This window comes from Glandiceps talaboti, chromosome 14 (genome assembly GCF_964340395.1).
Source record: "Glandiceps talaboti chromosome 14, keGlaTala1.1, whole genome shotgun sequence".
NCBI classification, from domain to species: Eukaryota; Metazoa; Hemichordata; class Enteropneusta; family Spengelidae; genus Glandiceps; species Glandiceps talaboti.
Window position 1 is genome coordinate 15,390,603 of NC_135562.1, and position 13,836 is coordinate 15,404,438.

At 36.7% G+C, this 13,836-nt stretch overlaps 1 protein-coding gene across 4 annotated transcripts in view; it reads right to left on the minus strand.

Annotated features, from left to right (window-relative positions):
- Window positions 1-13,836, minus strand: part of LOC144445545 (microtubule-associated protein RP/EB family member 3-like) — a 35,279-nt gene that overhangs the window by 14,519 nt on the left and 6,924 nt on the right. The window contains exon 2 of one of the 4 annotated variants that reach the window (XM_078135145.1): window positions 1,603-1,735. The exons of the other annotated variants lie outside the window; for them this stretch is intronic. The gene's annotated coding sequence lies outside the window, so the exon portion shown is untranslated. The remainder of the gene's footprint in view (window positions 1-1,602; window positions 1,736-13,836) is intronic. 4 annotated transcript variants of the gene reach the window in all.

Consider the following 13,836-nt stretch of genomic DNA (forward strand, 5'->3'; position numbering starts at 1 on the left):
TTAGACTTTACTTTTACACTTGTTTGTCTCCAGACTTTGTAAGTATGGTGATAAAACTTAGGTATGCCTTTCCAAGGGAATATGAAGTGGAAGGGTTTGGGGATGAGGGGTGATGATGATCTTGGACCATTCCTATCACCTTAATTAACTAAACACTTATGTTGTATAGTTTAAACACACACAAGTTTACAGAAAATCAACACATTTAACAAACATGTACATTCATTCATCTTTTCAATTGGCACAACACAAGATAACAGTGCATTCTTGCTTAATGCCTCATTCAGAGTTCTCCCTGGACAAGATAATAAACTTTGTCTTCTTGCAATTTTTCAGTACAAGCCATCAACCGTTGACGGTTATATTTGCTAAATTTATAGTTTCTGTAAAAGACCATGGGTATTTAAGTAAATTTTATGTTTCTGTCCTCGTTGAATACCTCATGCTGTGCTGTAGCTGAGGTGTACATCAATCTGATTAAAATCCGATGTAGTGTACATGGCATGATTTCTTTTTGGCTATTACGTTTACTGTCGTTTCATCTTTTGTGAGCGCTCGTTACATACATCTGACACAATACCATAGGTTTTACCAAACCCACATCAGAGCACTGAGTGAATTCACTCAACCAATGAAAACATGTAATGCACTGAAACATACAGGTGCAGTACTTCGGAGAGCTCTGTTTGAAAAGAGGATGAACACAGAGCGCAGACAACGATGTTATGTTATTTTTTGGTGGTTCTCTTTCTTTCAATTTGGAACGTTGAGTGTTATATTGTAATCTGTAAGACAGAGTCTGGTTGGCTACTCAAAAGTACAAGATTGGGTTTGGGAAAACCTATGGTATTGGGTCAGATGCATGTAGCGAGCGCTCACAAAAGAACAAAGGACAGTAAACGTAACAGCCAAAAAGAAATCTCGCTGTGTACACAACATCGATTTTAATCAGATTGGGGTGTACATGTGTTCTCCCTTTAGCAATTCACAGTTTCCAGATGCCAAAGTGACATGTGTTTAGTACCAACTATCTGTCTCAAACAGATCGTCAAGTTGTCACCACCTGTTATCATATTAATCTGTATTGGGAAAAGTTCTTGAGGAAAGCAGGGTGTACCATCACCTTCATATACCATAATACATGATATCCAAATAGAAACAATCACACATCAGTTTATACATTACATAGTGACATTGATATTTTCATAGTCGTATGACCTCGGAAATTGTGCAAACTTTATATTTCAACCATAGTGCAGGTGAACAATTCAAACAATTAACAGCGGACTGAACACAAAGTAACACAGACACAGGACAGTAATGTGACACATAGTTTTAACACTAAATAACTATGACATGGACTTTACTTTATATGACTTCAACATGCACAGATGACAACACAGAAATACCAACTATGACAATGAACACGGAAATACCAAATAAACATTGTTTTTACGTTGGAAGGAGAGAGAATACAGATATCGATGTTAGTATATATGTATCTGGTCAAAATCAGGATTTCCTATGGTTGGCAGAACAAACTGGTTGAACGACCTGATCCATAGTTTTCTCCCCGAAGTTTCCAATAATTACTGGAATTACCTTGATGATATTGGTTCAGATACTGCTTACAAGAAATACTGTCAACCAGGGCTGCCAGAAACACAAGTAATGACTTTGAAGTTTTGATAATGTGACACGTACACACACAGCAATCTAAGTGGAATACCAGTACCTTGAATTTCAAAACAGAAAACATGATGGTATGATATGGCATTTTGTGTTAGCTTGATCACCTTATAGCCCTGCACCAAAAAGTTGTGAACTCTTGAAAGTTGAAATGTTACAGTGTCTATCTAGTTGCAAATGACGTATGCATAAAATGAGGTTGCTGTTTATAAAATATTGGAGGTCTGTCAGGTAGCTATGATGTGAACAATTTATACCTGATGTATCCAACAAGTTGCAAACCTTGAATCAACAATGCGTACAGCTTTAAACCAAAGTCCTTATAACACACCATGAACATGCTACCATCAGGGTGAGACCACAGGTAACTCATAACAAAAGTTCTGCTTACTCTCAATATTGCCATAGCAGACTTGATTTGAGCATGCTCAGATGCAGAGGACTGGGATAATTTGCTAGTTGCAGAAACCAAGGTGACTGGCAGGGTGATCCTCTAGCAAGGTTTAGTGCCTCTTACAAAGACTAGATTACTTGCCACAAACAATATCACAGATTGTGTACAAGAGTGATTGATTCACGTTATCTATGGAAAACATTCCCATAATGCACCATTCAAGATGGTAGGTTTGCAAGTTCCATATCATGATACCACATTGCATTGCTAAGCCTACACTTGAAATTGTACCAATAACTTATCAGCCAACATGCAAACCACATACTACTTGACAGAGAGGGAAAATGTGCTGAAATTGAAAGTACTTTCATGTTTCATCCACAATTTGTGTTGTAGATAAACCTTGGGAACGCATTGATTTTAAGACTATTAGATTAAGCATTAACCAGTCAGGGTCTAAATTAACCAACCAGGGTCTGAAATAACCAATACAGGTTACTTTACCCAAGTGGTGGTTACTGTAGGTTAATTGGTAGTAATTATCAATTCATTACATCAAAATATCATGAAGTAATAACATTTATAATTCATAGAATTTACCATCAACTAATCATTTTTAAATCAATTATTCAGTAAATGTTAACAGCTATAGATACTAGAAATTATTATTGTTATTTTTTTAAATTATTATTCTATTCAACTATTGGCCTGGTGAAGTCAGCTGTCTATCATATCATGGTTGAAACATAAATACATTATCATAGAAACACAACGTATTGGGCCATAAGCAGGGCTCGAAATTCGCGGTAGCCCCGCGTCCACAGACTACCAATGTCTGTCTCTGGGCTACCAAATTATGTGAGTGGTAGCCCAATTGGGCTACTAAGTTTTGAATGAAACTGACACCCTGACTCCGACACCTTCCCGGGCCGGGGGCCTCCGAGGTCGCAGTCCTGTGGGACGTGTTCTCGCCAAAATTAGCGTCAAAATCAGTGCGTCTTTCCAAATTTACATCCACACTACATGTATATCAAATGTACACGAAATACATGTACACTGTACACGTCATTCTTCCGTTCATCGTATACACAGCTTGTACTTCCAAAATGTCACACCAAAACATTTATATGCAACAATATTCTGTATAGCGATTTAATGTTATCTTTCTGTACTTTCAATTTCCCATGGTTATCACTCTCTGGAAATCTGCTCTCCGGCCCGGGCATCCGGTTCTTCTCGGAGTCGGGGTACAGTACAATCTCGGTACAGCACTGCTGCAGTAACTAAATTCCATAACATGAATGACAGCGTTAACTTTCAACTTGACAGAGACACAGTTGTAATGGTGTTTGATAAAATTTTATGCTGATGAGAACTGTTAACTTGGTATACACCTACAGATTCGTTTATTCTTGAACGATGCCTAAAACATTCCGTGTGTAAACCATGCTCACGCAACCCCTGAGAGCATGCAGTGGTGAATGGTAAATTCACGTAATGTATTCGATCTAGTAGTAGTAGCAAAGCTCAAAAGAAAGTTGAAGTTTTAGTGAGAATGAAATGGTGACATGATGATTTGAATTTATCTTAGTGAAGTTTTCAGCATGGACCGTCTGCTGATGTGGTCTTAGACTGTTTGATTATCTCTTTGCCCATGAATGGAAGGGGCTTTGCCGTAATGGCCGTCATGTATTAATACAAATCCTGTCTAACCCGTCTGTTAATAAGTAACCAATCACGTGAATAGATAATGATAACAGCACATAGTTTCTAAACTACCCAAGACGTAGTCTCCACATCAGGAAATGGCCATGGGGCTTATGAAACTGTTTATACGTTTTCCATACGTTGAATCATATTCAAATTTTACAGGTCTCACTGCACCAAGAGATTTAGATAATAGTTACAAGTACGAATTGCGACTACATGTTTTTTCTTCATTGCAATGATAACCGTACGTTGTAAATGACACGGCCCCAGAGACACATACCGTTAAAGTCGTATTATAAGCCGCATACATATTATAAGTCGCACCCCTACTTGGAGGCGCTAGCTTTGAGGGTACATCAAACAATTTGTGAATAATAGAAAGTATGTATTATAAGTCGCACCCCTACTTCACAGCTAGCTTCACCTCGTATTTGCACCAAAACAATAGTAACGACGCATTCAAGTGTAATACTTTTTGTTTAAAATTTGAATACAAAGTATCACTTTATGTACCACCTCTTCACACGTACTGGGATATCAAAAGAAGGGTGTTGCAATCCCTTCCTTTCGGCAGGGAGCGGGACATTTACACCTATCGTACTAATAAAGTTACGCACTGTATATCAAAAGAAGGGTGTCGCAATCCCTTCCTTTCGGCAGGGAGCGGGACATTTACACCTATCGTACCGATAAAGTTACGCACTGTATATCAAAAGAAGGGTGTCGCAATCCTTTCGGCAGGGATCGGGACATTTACACCTATCGTACCGATAAAGTTGTATGGCTGCCGATCACACCTCGAGTACAAGAAGCCGCTTCGTACTTGTTCACACGTGTTGGAGTTCGAGTTCAAGAGAAAGGATATATTGATGAAAAAGGTGAGTTTTAATTTATAACGTGTTTCATGTACCATTCTGTTCAGCTGTGATCACGATAGCAAAAGTTGAGTTTTATAACACATGTTTCATGTACCATAGCTGTGATCACGCTAGCAAAGCATGGAGTTGTTTACATCGACGTGTTCTCAGTGGGCCATCATATATGCTAATGTTTCGTGACGTTTCATGACGTCGTATGCGTAACGGCCAATAGTCATTCGACGATCATTTACATTTGTTTACGAGTTCATGAACGCAGTTGACCTTTCAACTTAGAATGAGAGAATCGATGTCAATTTGATTTATACCGCCAAATCTTTCAGTCTACTTTCAACCTATATTTTTTCCAAACACGATCGTTTCAAAATATCTGACATCGTTGTGCTTCTACCATTCCACAGGCTGCATTGAGTATATCAGGAGAACGTTCCCAAGACTGACTGAAGATCGGCGGCGTCTACCGTACTTGTTTGGGATTCCTGTAGGGTACATCTTACGGAACGAGTGAAAGATGAGTAGCGTGACCGTAACGTCGATGTTGCTGTCATTCCGGACAGCCTTACCGATCTCCTCCAGCCACACTTATCATTTCATTCTTACACTTTGAAACTTCATAATAAAGTTTTCATATTGTGTTACAGACGTCCATTTTTCCATAACCGAGAGTTCGGGTGAATTTCTACCACATCCACATTTTGAAAAATTGAAAAGTCTTTATTATAAGTCGCACCCCTAGTTCAAGAAATAAAATTGGTTCTTTATTTTGCAACATTGTAATATAAGCCGCGGCTTATAATACGACTTTAACGGTACATGCAAAAAATTGTGTCCCCAATGTCAAATATGGCATGAAATACACACAAATAACGTGTTAACGTGACTCTTAAGTTATTCAATCAATCATCGAATTCAATACATCATATAGTTACATATATACACAGACACCATTAATTTAGGAATGCATGCATATGGGCTACCAGTCATTGCTCTCGGGCTACCAAATTTAAAAGATGGTAGCCCACCTGGGCTACCAAGAAAAAAAACGAATTTCGAGCCCTGATAAGGTAGACTCGTTTGTAAGAACTAGTTTTTGTGTGGCCCTGACCATTTGTAATTTCTTAACTACATGTATGAATAAATAGTGTCTTTGTTAAGGGTGGTAAGCCGGTAAAATCTATTGAGGTTCCCCAGTCTTTTTACCAGGGTTCCCAAACAAACTAATGGTAGATTGTATGGAAAACTATACAACCTTTAACCCTTTCTGTTACAAGGATTCTGCAACCTTGGCAAAAACACTGATAAATCATGTTCATAATTAATTTATTCAATTTCTTTCTATAAATTTTATATCTTCTCTATTTATTACACATTATCTATAACTAAATATCATAATCAGGATATATTTGTAGAATACATAGCAGTCCTTCAAACGACATCAGAATTTAGTATTTATCTAAGTTTTTTTTTTAAATTATCAGACAGTTCAGACAAATAATACCTATAGTTGCCAGAAAAGGTTGAAGTTAGGTATGATGGTTGTTCTGATACCATTTCTAGAGAAATTGAAGTAGTTTAAAGTATGACTTATATTGTAAATATAAGGTACATGGATATCACTGTGCCCTCTAATGATGGCCAAATTTTCATTTCTTGTGAGTCACCATATAGTAAGAGATTGGAGAACACCAAATTTTAGTGCGTCACTAGAAATTGTGTGCGTCAGTGGTGCATCATGTTGGCTTAGAGGGCACACTGATGGATATTATGCAATATTTACACCCCTCAATTCGCTAATGGATAACATTGCTTATAAGTTATTGATGGTAGTTTGTACTCATTAGTCAATCTATACAAGAAATCATTCAGTATCTAGGAGCCAGCAATAACGACCAAACTGGCAACAATTATTGATCGATCAATTGATTGAGATTATAAATCGTTAATATCGATTGCTCACAACCATGATGTCATGGTATGAAATAACAGCCTCAGCTGATCTGAAAAGACATCCTTTTAAACTACATTGAAAAGATCAAAAGAAATGACATTCAATATTAGTTTGTGTTCACCAGATGGGAGCAGTACCACCTTTTTAAATCCATCAATACCTTCAAATTCATCAATAGATCTATTTTTAGGATATGCTCTGAGTATGACTGGTGCATTGCATGACACAAACACTAGGGCCTTTCACAACTCTAAAGTCTAAAAGGCACAGGATAGATCGGAATCACAAAGCACAAAACAATCATTCAGTTTGGGCAAGAAAAGAGTGAAGTTAAATTATTCCTACGAAGCATAAAACCCTACTTCAGGGTACAATTATGTAGACTTTCTTGAACCCCAGGTTGTGTAGGAATATATCTAATTTGAAATTAACAGCTTGGAAAAAATGTCCCTCCACACATTGGAATCATGACCTTGATCATTGACCTTGACTGTGAAGTGCAAGTGTGTTATGTAAGCCTGCATAGACTGAGCTATCACCAGGATTTGTTAGATTTGAATATCTTTTACTAAAATGCCATTTATATGAATCGATGATGTACACACGAGGTCTTTTCACTTTCACTCAACATTCTTTCACTTTACATTATTATATTAAATTCTAACGTTCCTTATTTTGTGATAATAAAGTTTTGATTTTCAATATTTTTAGATTGTAAAAGACTGTACTCTGGAAAAATTCCAATTTGGAACACCCAAGTTGTTATTTACCACCACCACTTGCCCCCAGGTTTATCTAGCTGATACTCTAAGCTCAAGAAACAACAACTTTTGGCAATATTGTAAAAGTTGTTGTCTATATTTCTAGATGGAAATTTATTTTTGCAGTTGTACATGTACCATGAGAGAACAAGTCACTTTCAAGTTATCACAATCTGATATTAATTTCTTGTACATAAAGAATGATTTTAGTTTTGAATTAGTAATTCAAGATTATCACTGGTACTGAACAGCTGTACATGCCTTCAGGATCATAAACATCTTTTGTTGCTAATTATCACAAATGCCAGTGGTACATGTATTTACAATTTGACAGGTATAACACTACTATTTCTAAAACAGTCACAAATTCTGTCAAGTTTTGGGGTTATTTTTACCTGTGCACTCTTTTCAGGGGGAGGTCCCCCCCCTCCCTCCCTCCCTCCCTCTCTCTCTCTCTCTCTCTCTCTCTCTCTCTCTCTCTCTCTCTCTCTCTCTCTCTCTCTCTCTCTCTCTCTCTCTCTCTCTCTCTCTCTCTCTCTCTCTCTCTCTCTCTCTCTCTCTCTCTCTCTCTCTCTCTCTCTCTCTCTCTCTCTCTCTCTCTCTCTCTCTCTCTCTCTCTACAGATTATGACACCTTTCAGTATCATTTAAACAACTGTACAATCATTTATATCAAAGTGTAAATAAATAAATGCTCACAAACTGCAAAAAATGGCCACCTGAATTACTCTTTCATTTTTCACTGTTTGAATAATTTCATTTACTGGATACACTTCTCTTAAATTTCAGCAACCAACAGTGCAGTACAAAATATCAGATATATTAGATATTTCCACTGTTTGACAGCCATCTTCCATCATTTTACTGTCCACTTAAACACAGCACTTTCCCTAGTAATACCTTTGTGATTTATTACATAACACAAATTGTGTTGACTCTCAATCCATTCATGCTTTTAGATTTTTCTTGGCAAGCAACTCTTCAAAAATAAGAACCCCTGTACAAAAATACTGAATCGACCACTTTTTTCAGCACTACCTTTGTGACAGATTTATTACATGTGCTACTACGAGATTTGACTTCAAATCCATTCACACAGTAAGAAATAAATAACAATTGTTTTTCTTGGCAAGCAAACAATACAGTTGACGTATGTGGCCATTACACACAATCACAAACAACTACCTGTACCTGTGCATTCACTATAAATGACAGTAACAAAAGTCATCACTGACAAACACAAAGGATTTTGAAGATCCCACAAGGAGCTCTTCATGCAGAGTTACGTTGGAATGCGCCTTGAAGTAAATCTCACAGGACAATGTACACGTAAGCTTATATACTAGTATACAGACTGGTACAAATCTTGACCCATAAAAAATAATGCAAGTGGTTTTTATTTTAATCCTGTTTTCCCCAACTCGTATCTTTTTTGTGTACAAACAAAACAAGATAGGAAGAGGATTAATTATAACAAATACTCTTACAAGTTTACAAAATTATGCAAAACAATATTCACTCTACTAATAGTACAGAATACATTATTTTATTTACTGGTATTTCAGTGTCTTTGTGGATGGCAATGAGTGATTGGGCAAAATTTACTGTTTTACCTGTATCCCTATCAAATTATGCTACACATAAATCTAAGCTATTTTCACCCTTCTCTGCCCCCAATACTGGAATATATAGAACATATTCAGTTGCTTAAAAATATGTTGACAGCTACATAACATATACATAACATATAGCTCTTTATATGATTCACAATTCATCAAATAGCCTAGAGTAAAAAGTATGTAAATAAATTTAGTACTACTTTAATGTGACACTATCGGATTCCCATAGGACATTATAGATTCCAGGCTATGTATAAACTTGTTGATGACTGCCCCAGACACTAATATCTGCAGGCTGTTTGAAATTACAAATGTAGTAACTAAAGCATGTCTGGTGACACTGAGAAAGTACACGACAGTCAGGCAACCATTTCTTGAATGAACCAACCATCAACATTAAATCAGCTACATAGATATTTTTCCCCAACCATTTTTCCTCATTCAGTCATGGAAAATATGAGTAACCTAAGGAGTCTTGTTACTACGAGTTGTTAGTAATGCTTCCTCAAGCATAATTTATGAAAATCAGGAAAGACAATGGTCATTTGCAACTCATATTTTGAGCACCACAAAACCAGTGACACAGACATGGGTTGTCAAGGAACAAAGTATGCAATCCATAATTTCCGTTCAAATATTCAATAACTTGGTCTGTGTATGGTTTAACAGAATTTGAGGTGCCACTCACGCACACAAATTCTAGTGACACCAAAATTGGTGTTTCCCTTTCTCTTACTATGTGGTGACTCACAAGAAATGCCAGTTTTTATCATACTGACACACAACAAAATCTGACTATCATTATTGGGCACACTTAGCAGAACATATTCTAATGTACTTCACATACTCTCTTTCATATTCATAAGTTTATTTGTATGAAGTAAATCTTATTCTAACCAAGTCATTCATCTTTTGAATGAAATGGCAATGAATAAGTAGACATGCATTGAATGTATTCTTTTGAGATTAACTGTTACCAAAGAAATTCTAATTACAGGGAGAGTTATATTTCTTTCATATGTGTAATGATTTGCTGATTTCACATGTTTCAGGCATACGTGTATAGTTTATTTTCAGACATTTTAACATACAAGATAATTTACTATCATTATACCAAATGTATGCACAAGTCAGGAGTTAGTCTCTGAACAGAAAATGGTTTAGATACCCTGGTTGTTCTCTGTCACAACAACCTGTGTCTACATCACTGGCTCTGCAGTACTCAAAATATGCATCAAAATGTTCCATATTTGCCAATATTTTTCCTAATTTTTACAAATGATGCCCGAGGAGGTTTAATATTATTAATCCCCAATATTTTCTTCATTCAGTCAGAAAATACTTATAGTAACGTTACAGCTGTGTTTTTACTATGGTTGGGGAAGCAGCAATACACAGAGAGGGGAAGAGTGGTAAAAGTTGCATACTTTCCCCATACAATCTACCATAATTTTGTTTGGAAACCCAGGTGAAATTACTTGGGTGCCTGGTCGATATTACCAGCTTATCACCCTTTACTGTACAGGAACATCAAAGTTTAGGAAACAATTCATCAGAGATATTTTGATACTGTGACTTCATTATCTTAGTCATTCCACATTTAGTGTAGACTCTAAATATGTCGTGTTCTTCAGCTCCTGTAGCTTCTTAGTGTTGGCTGACAGCATGGCACTGAATGTCATATCTTACAGACTATGTTTAGTGTACTGATAATCCAAACAACACAATCTCATCCCAATGTAATTGATTCCACAGTGACACCCTGCTATTCCATCACAAGACTTAATTTCCTTGTATCTATAATTACTCAACTTGTGTTTTCAGATATCAACACGTTTGACATCCTAAGCAGTTTTGATGGACAAAGTTCAGTCTGTCATATATAGCCTAATTGCAATGCACACTGAGCATGCTCAGATGCAAAGCACTATGGGATTACTAGTATTTGTAGTTGGAGTAATACTCACAGGAAGTTTAGGATGCGATCCGTTAGGGCTACTGAGACGTTGAATCTGTGATTGCACAGTTCATTTACATCATGACTTCATTTGAATAATAGTCTGACAAACATAATTACTCCTCACTGAGACCAATCAGCTTACTGGGTGAATTTCAAACCATAATAATGACTTGATACAAGACCCAAATCATATGAGTCCGTGTAGTCACAGATCCGGAGCCTGGACAGGCTAACTAACGGAACACTAACACATTTTATCCTAAACCCATCGCAAACTTGGGTGATTGTCAGGAGAGCTAGACTGAAACATTTGTTGTTGTTGGAACTCCTGTTAATCATGTCTTTGTACCGAGTTGATAAAGGAATATTACAGTGATGATTCTTTCAGTCCAGATAAGAGCCTTCTTACAATGGTCTAGATAACCAAAACTAGATTACTTGTGGTCGTTGACACTGAGACAAAACCGTTTACAATTACAGTGATTGACTCATCTTCATGAGTGGATACCATATTTCTACTGCTACACTATTAAAGGTAATTCAAGAAGAAAGCAGATTTGCAAGTTCCCTAAGGTAGGTTTGCAAGTTCCAAATTGGACACTACTATAAAAGTGTAGTCTTCACTGAGTATGGTATGTTACAGAGCCTTCATTTCAATAGACAGGAAATTTGTAATACATGTAACACCTGTGAATCTTATCTCTACTTTATATAGTCTACTAGAGTATTATTCTTGCTGAATATGGACGCCATACCAAGGGACCAGATTGTTCTTGACATAGACTGACAATGAGGTTTTTTTGACTCATATTGACAAGGCCCCTTAGGTCACTCATATTGCAGATGTATGAAGAAGGAAAACATTTGGGAATACCTAAATATGCCACTAAGCCAAAACCCCCAAATGCTTCTAATTCGAATACTCTGTTAATCAAGCAGGATTTTGTGGTAGCTTGTAGGCTATCATCCTATCAAGGCATACACTCAGACCTTTACATTTGATCTTTTTATTGCTTTTTCCAGTACAATTAATTAATTGATTGCTGATGTCTTGGAGGTTTCGACGATTAACATCCTTCCGTTTTTGAGCTATCTTTTTAGCATCAGCTTTTATTACTAACTGTATGCATGACACATTGCATGACCCTTTATATAGATCCACTGACTGAGTCATCAACACTGAATTACTAAGGGGCAGATTTGTCACTGAAATCTTGTAATAATTGGATGGAGGATGCAAACATTTACTGGCTAGCCACATTACGATTTGCAATTATTCTGACACTGCAGTATGGTGGACCGGTTACATGTATACTAAATACTCATTTTGTAAGTAAGCTAGGAAGTTAGATTAGGGACCTGACCAGTTATATTCTTCTGAATCTGTGACTCACATCTGAAGGATGTAGATACGTGTATGCAGGCACACAATTGTGATGTGTAAATCTAAGAAAGACTGCAGTACAGTGAATTATGGACTGAACACAGAATAAATATCTAATTGTAACCAACCTTGGGGGTTAGGTTCATGACAAGACTAGTTTGGTGGTGGTAATGGACTGACCATACAATTGATTCCTATTTGTGACAAATACAGGAAGTAGGTCTACATGCTGGCCAACCATATTTTTTCTCCATGACTTGCATGACAAGGATACAGTATAGTGTACCAAACACACAATATATACTAATCTGTAACTACGCTAGGGGGGTTAATGCAGGACTGGAGTTGGTGACCTGACCACTTAGGTTTTTATAAATTTGTCATCAGTTACAGTAGTAGTATGTTCATTAGATTGTAGGTCTACCAACACGAATATTGGCAAGCCACATCATGACTTGTAATTCTAAGACAAGACTACAGTATAGTGAACTGACCATACAATAGATAATGATTTGTGACCAAGCTAGGGGTTAGGTATGGTGAAAGGATAGGGTTAAAATCAAAACCAGAGCTTTGTATGACTGAACATGTTGGGTTCGTTTTTCCACATGTGGCGTAAGTTTAAATGCAGCTAAGATTACAGGGCATGTCTCAGAATATAACAATGCATGCTATAACTGAATACTTCTGAGTCTAATTACAATGCTAGTCATGATGAAATCAAGACATCTCTTACATACTGCAATGTACTCGTATACGTTTATCACATTGACAAGGTGTGGTCAATATACACATGCTAACTTCAAACTAATTCAATGAATGAATCTAAATTGTACAAAAATGTCGCCCTTCAAAAAAAATCTTCAAATTGAATAAGATGTTTTAATCAGAATTACGTAGACATGACTGTTTGGGTGTATTTCCTACTGCAGCTGAATAAAATTTGTAGAGAAACATCAGTGGCATCGAAGGAATAGAATACATTGTAAATCTGTAATTTAAGTGTACATAGGGGCAAAATTGGAATGCATTAGTTATGCGACTGAATCAGAATAAGAACTAATGACATAATTATATGTACATTTCATGCGACAATTATTCTTACAATTGACAACACATATTTTATGCAACACATTCACCAACATCACATTTATAATATTTAGCCATACCTGTCTGCTAGACTACTTTCTGACGAAGCCATGGCAAGGTGTTTTTTTTTTTCAGTACCCCACTATTTACACCCTGTAATACACACCAGTGACCAGAGTCTAGTCTGTGTGAAAGTGAATATCACTTGGGAAGACGCAGACTAGACGGATGATGTCATTGTGAGTCAGCTGAGTGGACGTGATTGGAGCCGACAAATCAGTCATGGGTTCATTGGGAATTCAGCAGGTTAATCATATGAAAGGGGAAATCCTTCATACTATGGATCAGCTGGAGTTTTCCTTAAGTATAAATAGTGCATGTTATACACTGACAGTATTTATATGT